Source organism: Sturnira hondurensis, unplaced genomic scaffold (genome assembly GCF_014824575.4).
Source record: "Sturnira hondurensis isolate 20B ecotype Veracruz unplaced genomic scaffold, ASM1482457v3 Scaffold0019144, whole genome shotgun sequence".
Lineage (NCBI taxonomy): Eukaryota > Metazoa > Chordata > Mammalia > Chiroptera > Phyllostomidae > Sturnira > Sturnira hondurensis.
Window position 1 is genome coordinate 2,657,734 of NW_028091775.1, and position 10,846 is coordinate 2,668,579.

The window sequence follows — 10,846 nt, forward strand, 5'->3', positions numbered from 1 at the left end:
CTTTTCTTCCCTCAATATTATGCTAAAGATATGTTTTCCATTCTTATACAAGTATGCTTAGTCCGTTTTCACTTCTTGATAGTAGCCCACTGAATGTACTGCATTTTAAAGTTTGTATCCAGTCAATGAACACTTAGGTTACACATTGTGCACCCCTGGAAGCGTAGTATCTGGTCAGAGGGTGTGTGCAACTTCACCTTCACTGCACAGCACCAAATGGCTCTCAAAGCAGGTATAGCAGAAAACTTTCACAGATCCCATTGCACACACATCCACACTTGGAATGATCGGATTTATGTATGTTTGCTGGTTTCTTATTGGTTTTTTTTGCCAGTTTTCTGGGGGTGGAATGGTATATCTCTGATGACGAGTACTGTTGAGCATCATGGGCACCTCTTGCAAATTTCATTTTCTACTTGTCCACAAGCCTTTGCCCCACCCCCGTCCCCACCCACACTCTTCCTTCCCCGAATTCAGCTTCCTGCTCCACTTACCCTGCAGATTTCACAGATGGCAATACAGATTTTTATCTCCTTCCCTTTCCTGTAATTAACACAAGGGGACGGCAGTCCAATACAAAGCTAATTCATCCAAAGCTTATCTGTCTGCCTACTCCATGTATCGTCTCCCTCCTCACAGCAGTTGAACTCTACTATTCCACTGAAGTGCATGTCAAAAAGTATCAACGACATTCATTTCTATGACTCACTTTATTGTCCTCAAATTACTTCAAATCTATGACCCTTGTGCCTCTACCTCATCATATGCTCTTTTCTCATTTATTAAATAATCTGTGGCTTTTAATTTTTCTGCATCTTTGCATAATTATCACCTGGTAAGAGTACCTCCTCTTCTCAATCTCAGAGCTAGTATGCATAGCCAATAATATACTTCCACACACACACTTAACCATTGTATTATAATTCCAGTGAACTATAAGAGATTCTGAAGGATTTGTGTTTCTGCATTCCCAGTGCCTAACACAGAGTCTTGGCAAATGTTTGTGGAATGAATCAAGAAGTTGGGTGAGCATTTGCCTGGGTTCTCTTTCGGTTCTAACCCACTAGTTCAGAGTTTGCAGTAATGAAGACAGGACACCTTCTTCCCTCTCTGCCTTCCATGTGCATTTGCAACAGTTGTTTTCTCCTGCTGGAGAAGTCTTTTCCCAGAAACCAAGGGGTTCTACACTGGTCTGAACATGTCTGTCCTAAGCTGAGAAAGAACAGCCTGGATGGGGAGTCAGTCACACTGAACCCCACTCAGGGCTGCGGACAGCAGAGGAGGAGATGATGTTCATTGTGGAATTCCATCCATTGCCTCTTGTCGTGCAAGCCCCACACCCTGGGAAAAGTAGGAGGTGAGGAAAAGAAAAGGGGAGAGTATGAAAAACACAAGACGTCACAAGAGGGTGTTAAGAAAGTAAAGATAATCACAAGGGTGTTCTCCCACACGGGAGAGCGGGGATAAAATGAATTCCACGGGACCCACACACTTTTGTTTGGATCACCTAAATCTGTCTACAGGCAGCACTGCTAGAGCCCACGGTGGCTTCAGACAGTGACCTTCTTTTGCTTCAAGTGATTCCTAGGACTCTGTGACTGACAATTGCTAATAAATGTTTTCAGGGCTTCACTTCCAGTAAAGGGCACCATCCACACAGGACGGGGCCCAGTCTTGCCCTGAAAATGCGTGAGTAGATCCTGCTTCTTTCGCCCCATGGAAACGGCAGGGGCAGAGAATCCAGGCCATTGTGTGGCTTACCTATTAAGAAGAAATTGCTGTTTTTCGGAATCATAACTTGCTACTTTTGAATTGTGCGCAACTAATTCATGCACATAATGAACAGCTTCTATGTGTATTAGCATTGTCTTTTGAAGTCTCACTTCTCCATGTGTGTTAAAGAATGCTTCCCTAAAAAAAGGTTAGATTGATTCAAAGCACAGAGGTCCTAAGAGAGGCATGTGGCACTCTGTCTGTCCCAACACAAGGGCTAATTGATTTCCCAAAGACCTTGATTCTTATTTTAAAGTAATAAATTTCACTTCAGTAAAACCTATGATTTAGTTCCACTTCAAAATGATAAACTTCACCCCATCGGTAATCTTCAAAAACTGTTGAACCTGGTCTATGAATGAAAGCCCTCTTTCTCTTCGTCGAGATGGGCAGCTGTCTGTCGAATGTGACCCCTCGCTATGCCATGTGAACCTGCTTTCACAATGAAATGACAAATGAAAATAGCCAATTACAGTCGCACCTTGCCTCCTAGAGTTCCTGGAAAAACTGCTGGGCTATTTAAGTAGCAGATAGATTATGTGCTTGCCTACAGTGGTATGGAAGGCAGGATTGCTTAAAGAAAAGTCAAATGTAGCACAAAAGAGAAATGAAGATATCTCTAGGAATAGAGATGTTTAAGGTCATTTGGAAATGGCTACCTAATAAGAACATGAAAATAAAGATCTTTCCAAACAAAGATCCAAGCTACCCTTTGTTTAATACACATTTTTAAAACCACACTGCCACGCTGATTTGACCCTGATCCAAGAGATTAATTCCACCTAGAGACAGCTGTGTCATTCATGAGTCTCCAAGTAGAGATGAAGGGAAGCATTATGAACTTTGCTGACAAAAATCTCTGCTGAAGACCAATGACTTCTTAGACTTAGACAAATACGAATGTGAAATGGAAAAAATAAGGCCTCTAACTCCCTCACATATTACACCTGGAAAAGGAGCAGCTTCCTAACCTATGTAGGCAATGTTGCTCTTCTTCATGGTCCATTCGTAATCTGTTTCATCTGAAATGCTATGCAAGTCTTTTGTTGTCGCCCTTGATAAAGGGCATAAATGCCAAGATAGACATTTATATATTTTATAGGAATATTTTTTGGAATATATTTATTTTGAACATGTATCCAATTTATTTTTATGTATATTTTATTAGTTATGCTATTACAGTTGTTCCATTTTCTTCTCCCCTTTATCCCCCTCTGCCCTGCAACCCCCTCCTTAGTTCATGTCCATGGGTCATACATATAATTTCTTTGGCTTCTTCTCTTCCTGTTACTATTCTTAACCTCCCCTTGTCTATTTTCTATCTACCATTTATGTTTCTTATTCCCTGAACTTTTACCCCCATCCACCCTTTTCTCCTCCTCCCTGATAACCCTCCCTGTGATCTCCATTTCTTTGATTGCGTTCCTGTTCTAGTTGTTAGCTTAGTTCGTTTTTGTTTTTTAAGTTCAGTTTTTTGTAGTTGTGAGTTTGTTGTCATTTTACTGTTCGCAGTTTTGATCTTCTTCTTTTTCTTAGATAAGTCCCTTTAACATTTCATATAGTAAGAGCTTGGTGATGATGAACTCCTTTTCCTTGACCATATCTGGGAAGCACTTTATCTGCCCTTTCATTCTAAATGATAGCTTTGCTGCATAGAGTAATCTTGGATGTACGTCCTTGCCTTTAATGATTTCAAATACTTCTTCCCAGCCCTTTCTTACCTGCAAGGTTTCTTTTCAGAAATTTGTTGATAGTCTTATGGACAATCTTTTGTAGGTACCTCTCTCCTTTTTTCCTGCTGCTTTTAAGATTCTCTCTTTATCCTTAATCTTGGGTACTTAACAGTGATGTGCCTTTGTGTGTTCCTCCTTGGGTCCGATTTCTTTGGGACTCTTTGGGCTTCCTAGACTTCCTGGAACTCTATTTCCTTTGCCAGATTGGGAAAGTTTTCCTTTATTATTTGTTCAAATAAGTTTTCAAGATCTTGCTCTTCCTCTTCTCTTTCCGGCACCCCTATGATTTGAATGTTGAAACATTTGAAGTTGTTCCAGAGGTTCATCAGCCTCTCCTTATATTTTTGAATTCTGTTTCTTCATTCTGTTCCAGTTGGATGTTTGTTTCTTCCTTTTGTTCCAAATCATTTATTTGTGTCCCAATTTCCTTCCTTTCACTGTTGGTTCCCTATATGTTTTTCTTCATTTCACTTTGTATAGCTTTCATTTCTTCCTCCATTTTGCAACCAAACTCAGCCATTTCTGTGAGCATCATCATTGCCAGTGTTTTGAACTCTGCCTTTGAGGTTGGCTATCGCCTTGTCATTTTTATCTGTTTCTGGAGCTTTGATCTGTTCTTTCATTAGGGCTATATTTCTTTGTCTCAGTGCACCTGTTATGTTGTAAGGGGTGGAGCCTTATGTATTTGACAAGGCGGGGCAACCCATGTAGGTAGCTTGTGGCCCTGTATGTCAGGGAGGTTTCCAAGAGGGAATAATGATGGTTGTTTGGCTCTAGCTGGCTTTCAGTCATTTCCTCTGCTACCCACAAGCCAATTAGGCCCTCCTGGTACTGATTCCCAGGTGAATGGATTTGTGTACATTCTAGGACCCTGTAGGTCTCTCCAATGAACTCTGCTGTGAGGCTGGGTGTTTCTCCCACGACCACAACCCCCACAGCTTTTTACAGCCAGAATTTTTTAGAGTTATTTCCCCATGCTGGAACCCTGGGCTTCCTGATCTGTCTCACTCCCCAGTTGTTCCTCTCCATTTGTCCACATGCAAATGTGGGGCCACCAGTTGCTGCCTCACCCAGTCCCCCAGCTGCCACCTTGCCATTCGTCCTCCCCACCCCGACTCTCTGTCTCTGCCCCTCCTGCTTGTCTTGATGAATATTTCTTCTTTAACTCCTCCATTGTCAGACTTCCAAAAATAGTTCGATTTTCTGGCAGTTCTGGTTGTTTTTTGGTTTTAATATTGCAGTTGTCCTTTTAGCTGCGTGAGGAAGCAAAGTATATCCATCTATACCTCTGTCTTGGCCAGAAGTATATTCAATTTAAATATATGCATTGAATTAGACTGGGTGATCCTATTTTAATGTGTAATTTGATCATTCATTCATTTATTAATTCAACATTTACATATTGCCTATTGTGTACCAGGAAATTGTTTGAAGCTAGAAATTCAGAGTTGAACAAGACAAATGCAGTATATAATGTAATCTCTCCCCGCCGACACTGTCTTTCTCACTCTCCTTCTCTTTCTGGTTTTATTTAATATCTTGTCATCATCATTACCTAGATGTCCAGGTCACAATCCAGGAACCCACCCTGACTGTATCTCTTTCCCCCTCTTCATCCCACTAAAATACATTCTTTGGTCCACATGCCTTTGGGTTTCTGCCTGGAATACAGCAATAGCAAGGACATATGTTTAAAGATAAATGGGCAGTGAATCTACTTCTTTCTTATCTGGAGCACAACTAATTGTTTGCACTCAGTGTTACAACTGACATTCACCATAATCCTATGAAGAAAGGGTATTATGCCCTCTGTTGTGGAGATAAGAAAACTAAGGCTCAGAGGTATTGCAGGAGCTGTTCCAAGCTTTCAAGTTAGTAAACAGAAAAGCCTGGATTTTAATCAAAGGCATTTTGACTTCCTTGTCTGTGTTTTCTCCGCTTGGCTGCACTGTTTTTGCATCCACCATGGTATTCCCTGATTGTGCTTCTCACTCTTGGAAGTTCCCAGTAGAGGCTCCTTCGAACACACCGTTAGCTCATCTCTCAGAGGTGATATTTTGTAACTAAAGTGAGGCACCACAGTAAGAAGCAACCCTTAAAAAAAGGGAAACCTCAGGTGAAGCACTTAATCTTACAACAGTGGATTGTTAGATTTTAGTTGGCCTGGGTGGGGAAAAACCCTTAACGAAAGCCTTTCTTGTAAATGTCACTGCTGTTTCCCAGTGGGTGAAATGAGATACTGTTTTTCACCTTTTGTTTCTTTGTCTGAAACCTCTTTGCCTTCAAAGGTAGAACAGTATTATTTTATGTTACTTTTTTAGTAATGACAGCACCATAAAAGCATATCTACCTTGAATTTAATCTTTAGACAACAGTTATAGGACTGTGTCTGGGGTACAATTTCAAGTGTCCAAATGATATCACCCAGTTACATAATAAATGTAAAAGCACTTTGGAAATGATAAATGGCCACGTAAGTGAAAGGTGGTATTATGTTGGTGGGTAAACATAGCCTTTCATGTGGTATTTGATGAGTGGTCTTTTTTAAAAAGCAAAAACAACCTAACTAATGTGACTTGATTATTCTATGACATAATGAGTAGCATAATTATTCTTCCTTTAAAAATTTCATATGGAAAGTGGAACCATTTTACTTACAGTCCCTGTCCATGTGGGTACATACAATGTGTTACACGTTCAGTGCACCCAAACCTGTGGTTTTCTAGCCATTAAGTTCCAGTGCGAAAAAAAGTGAAACTTGAGATTCAAGGGCTGATACACTATGTTTGCAATTAGTTGTCATACATTGTTGAAATCAGCGGTGGCAATATCATAAGAGATGGATTCTTTTTTATGTGTATGGTGAATTTTTAAATGGTAGCTGTGAAAGAGAGTGAGATATCAAACATTAAAAAGTCTTAAAGAGATAGTTTTGTTTTCTGCAAGTGTAGATTTCATAACAGCTCCCTTTGAAGTAAAACTCTCATCTTTTTGTACCAGGAATAGATTCTGAAGAAACAAAGCTTCAAGAGGTTCAGATGGGCTATAAAACATGTTGTAATCTCCTACAGTAGAGACGTGATTTATAAGGCAACATATTTTTTATGATGCATCAATGTTTGCAACAGACCAGGCCAGTTAAGTAGGAAGCTCAGCTTTAAAAGGGAAGAGCCGCGACGTAACTTTCCTTCACAGGTGTCATTTTGGCTTAAAACAACCTTTGCTAACCCACTGACTGAGTCATTTCAAAAGTGTGCAGGTGGGGTTTGTGTAACAAACGTGCACTTCTCCCATCTAGGTGCCCCAGTCAGCACCTCTCTGCCAAAATTTTTTTTATAGTTGAATGTATTTTAATAGCAAACTGACAGGAACAGCACAGAAGACAGACAACATTAAAAACATACTCACATGTATGAGACAACTCAGAAAAGTATAGTGAGTGGGTAGAATCCACTGTATGATAAAAATGCTACAAACATCATATAGTTGCCATTGATAAGAAATGTACTTGTTTAAAAAAAATCCAGATGCTGGCATTGTGGCATTGTCCAGAAAAATGTAACAGGTTTATTAATATTGTTATAAAGTTGAACTGCTTGACACTTGTTCACTGAAATACCTTGACTTGCATTAATGCTTTATGGCCCTGCATTTCTATTTTTAAAAATTCACACACAAATGAAAGTGGAAAAACATCCAATGCCTGACTTCTATTTCCCATTTTCCACTTGCTGAAATATACTTAGGTACCTTTTGACCCCCTGGGGAAAAAAATCTGATGTTCGGAACTACCAATAACAGGAAGAAGAGAATTTTTTTAAATAATGAAATGTTTCCCATCATAGTGGATTCTTAGGCATGTTCTCCAAGTATGCAGTGTACTAGCTGGATGCCTTTTGGCATAATTATTCCATGTTTGGCATGGATAACACACAAGTTGGTGTCAAAAATGCCAAATGGCATTAAAAAATGCCAAGCAAACAGGCTTCACTTGCATCCTGCAAAGCACCAATAGCTGCACTCTGGAAGCGCAGGTCTGTTTTGAAGTCCTGAGCAGTTTCTCGCACCAGACGCTGGAAGGGAAGTTTGCGAATCAGAAGTTCAGTGGGCTTCTGATGACATCTAATTTCATGAAGCGCCACAATACCAGGCCTGTAACGATGAGGTTTCTTCACCCCTCCAGTAGAGGGCACACTCTTGCCAGCAGCTTTGGTAGCTAGTTGTTTCCTCAGTGCTTTACCACCAATGGATTTGCGATTTGTGGGCAATCTGCCTTGTACGAGCCGTAGTATAGGGACCTCCTTACTGCACGCCTTCTCCTTCAGCTGGAGCTCGGCAAGCTGGAGGAGGTGCTGGCCTTGGATAGCGACAGCGGCTGTGAACACTGTCCAAATGGTTTTTAATGACACAGGCATGAAATGATCTGTGCGTGTCGGTTTGACAGTGGTCTTAAACCAGGCTGGGGGGCCTTAACAATGCTAGATTTCTGCCATCGGATACTTTAAAAAGAGGCAGCAGAGTATAATGGTTAACAGCATGGGTTATGGGGGGTCAGACAAACCCGGGTGTGAAAGCCACTTCTGCTATATGGTAGATTGTTAGGACCTCGGGTTAGTCACTCAGCATTTCTGCACCTCCATTTCCTTACACGTAAACTGGGGAAAATAAAGCCACCTCAGAGGATGATTTAGTGGATTAAGTAATATTATACACTTTAAATGTTTAAACTGGTGTCTAGTGCGTAGTAAGTAACCAGTTAAGGCTGGATATCACTTTTTAGGCGTTACAAAGCATTGATTAACTACTATACAGCGGACAATATAGTCAACATACAGGTGTAGTTTGTATGTGTATATCTCCAACTAATGCAGCACACGACCTCTGTATTATGTGAAAACATGTAATTAGAGTTTCTAAGCAGTTTCTAACCACCAGCGCATCAGCAAACCACAAACACTCTTGCATGGTGCAGAGTTTGTTTACTTGGCAAAATGCAGATAATGCAGCTGCTTTACACGACAGTCAAACAGTGCTTTGCGGTGCTGACTGCACAGTAAGCGGAACTCGGGGACTGTCTTTCCTTGTGACATCATCTCGAAAGTTGAATTATTTGAATCATTTTTAAACCAGTTTTAAATACGTTAGTACGGTTATTTAAGAAAGCTTGGGCAATCTGGCCAGTGCCCCCACTCTTCCTGCTGAAACTTAACCAATTAGAACTTAAAAAGAATAGGCCTATAAAATCACTAATTTTAAAATTCATAACATCCACATCATAGTATGGCTATCTGGCTCAAAATATATGTCCTGGAACATAACAACCATATGCTATAAAATATAATTGCAATAATAGTATAAGCCTATAGGATATCTTCATTCTGCCCACAGACATTAGCATTATAAAGGGGTTCCCTAAGGCAATTACATAGTGAAATACCATTATGCATATCTTTCCATGTATAGTTATGGCTGTGTCTATATAGCACTGAACATCTGTATGAAAATCAAAAAGTTCGATCAACTCTCCAGATGTCCCCCGATATCAATGTGTTTGGCTTATGGCCCATACAGCTGGACTTTTGTTTTTCATTTCACTTTCTTCCAGATGTTAGTCTCTTATAGACACAACTTCTTTTGGAGTTCTTTCCTACCACACACCTTTGGGATTATAACTGGATCAGTGAAAAACAAAAAAGGTTTACTATAGAAACACGTTCCCCCTGTGTTGAAGGAGGACATAAGCCAACGGTCTGCTAGATCATACATAGGTGTCAGTGATGAAAAACTGAAGGGGAGGAAAAGAATGCAGGTAATGCAGCTGCTTTAATGCATGAAATAAAATGTGTCAAGAAAAATAAGGAAATTAAAGAAAAATAAAACTCTTCATGTTTTTATTTATAGAAAGCATGTGGTCTGATATTGGTAAGCTCAAGATTTCTACAGACTGAGTTGATGTGGGACACTGGAAAGAAAGACACGGGATGGGCATCAGGAAACCTTGGACATGAGTTCATATTCAGTCCTTGACTCGTGACATTGAGATCCGTGCTTTCCTCTAAGGTGACCAAGCACCCTGGTGTGCTTGGGACTCCCCAGGTTTTAGCACTAAATGCCCTATGCCTGGGAAACTCCGCAGTCCCAGACAAACAGATGGTTGGTTCTCATCATCCTTATCCCTAAAATGAGGGTAACAGTAACTTCTTTAGAGAGCGGGAGTGCAAACTGGTGAATAAGTAAATAAAGCATCTAGCCATCCAGAAGTACAGGGTCCCCAAATGGCAACCATTGTCATCATTATAACTCTCTTCCACGTTTCCTATTCTGTCTCCTCTCAGAGCACAGGCTTTTCTGTTCCCATTTTATTTATCACAATCAATACTTCACGTGCAATATGATAGCACGTGAAGACCCCATTGACCCCATTCATTTGCAAAAGCACTTAAACTCTACACTGTGTTCTCCATCATTGATTAAATGGTTGTGAACTTAACATCGTGCTTACTGGAATCCATGATGTAAATTTTTATTCCATTCATGCAGACCTGATATGCTATTATAATTCTGGTGTACATTGTGGAAACTCCAGTGTCCACAGAGAACCCAATGCATGGTGAGCCCTCAAGAGATACTTGTTCAAAGAAATAATAATGCCTGAATGAAAAATATATAGGTTGAGCTATAGCAAACAAGAAGAGTGAACTTTATTCAAGTGTGACCATTCTCTGTAGAGACTCATCATTTCTCTCATGCATTTTACTTTACTGCAGAAACCTTATTGTCTTTCAGTAATCAAACAGGTATATTTCCACTCCAGAACCTTTAATATGCCAAATGATCTTTACCAACTCATTTGCTCCCTCCCACTCCCAAACCCCATATTGTTCTCTGGTTGCTCCCCTGCTATGCTGGAACATCCACAGACCAGTCTCTAGACTCATCAGTTGGTCCAGCTCCAAACTCAAAGAACCTCCTCTTGAATCTTTCAGATTCTCCTCTTACTTCAACTTATCCTGCTCTCTGGGTTACTTATTTCCTATGTCTTCCACTTCAACTAAGCCCAGCCCCTGCTTCCTGCCTCCCCAAAGCTGCATTCTCAGAGGCCACATCTTTTTTCTTACCTGTCTTGCAACTCAGGACCCGGTTTCCCAGGAAGCCTTTCCTTGTGAGTCTCACCCAATGTCTAACCTACCATGCCCTCCCAGCCGTACACTTGGAGTGCAGGCTGCCAGAATCAAACAGAGGTAGCCTATACATAAGGACTCTGCCACTGACTGTTACATGATGTGAAATGAGTGTGTCCACTTCTCTAAGCCTTGATTGCTCCTTTGATAAAAGGAGAG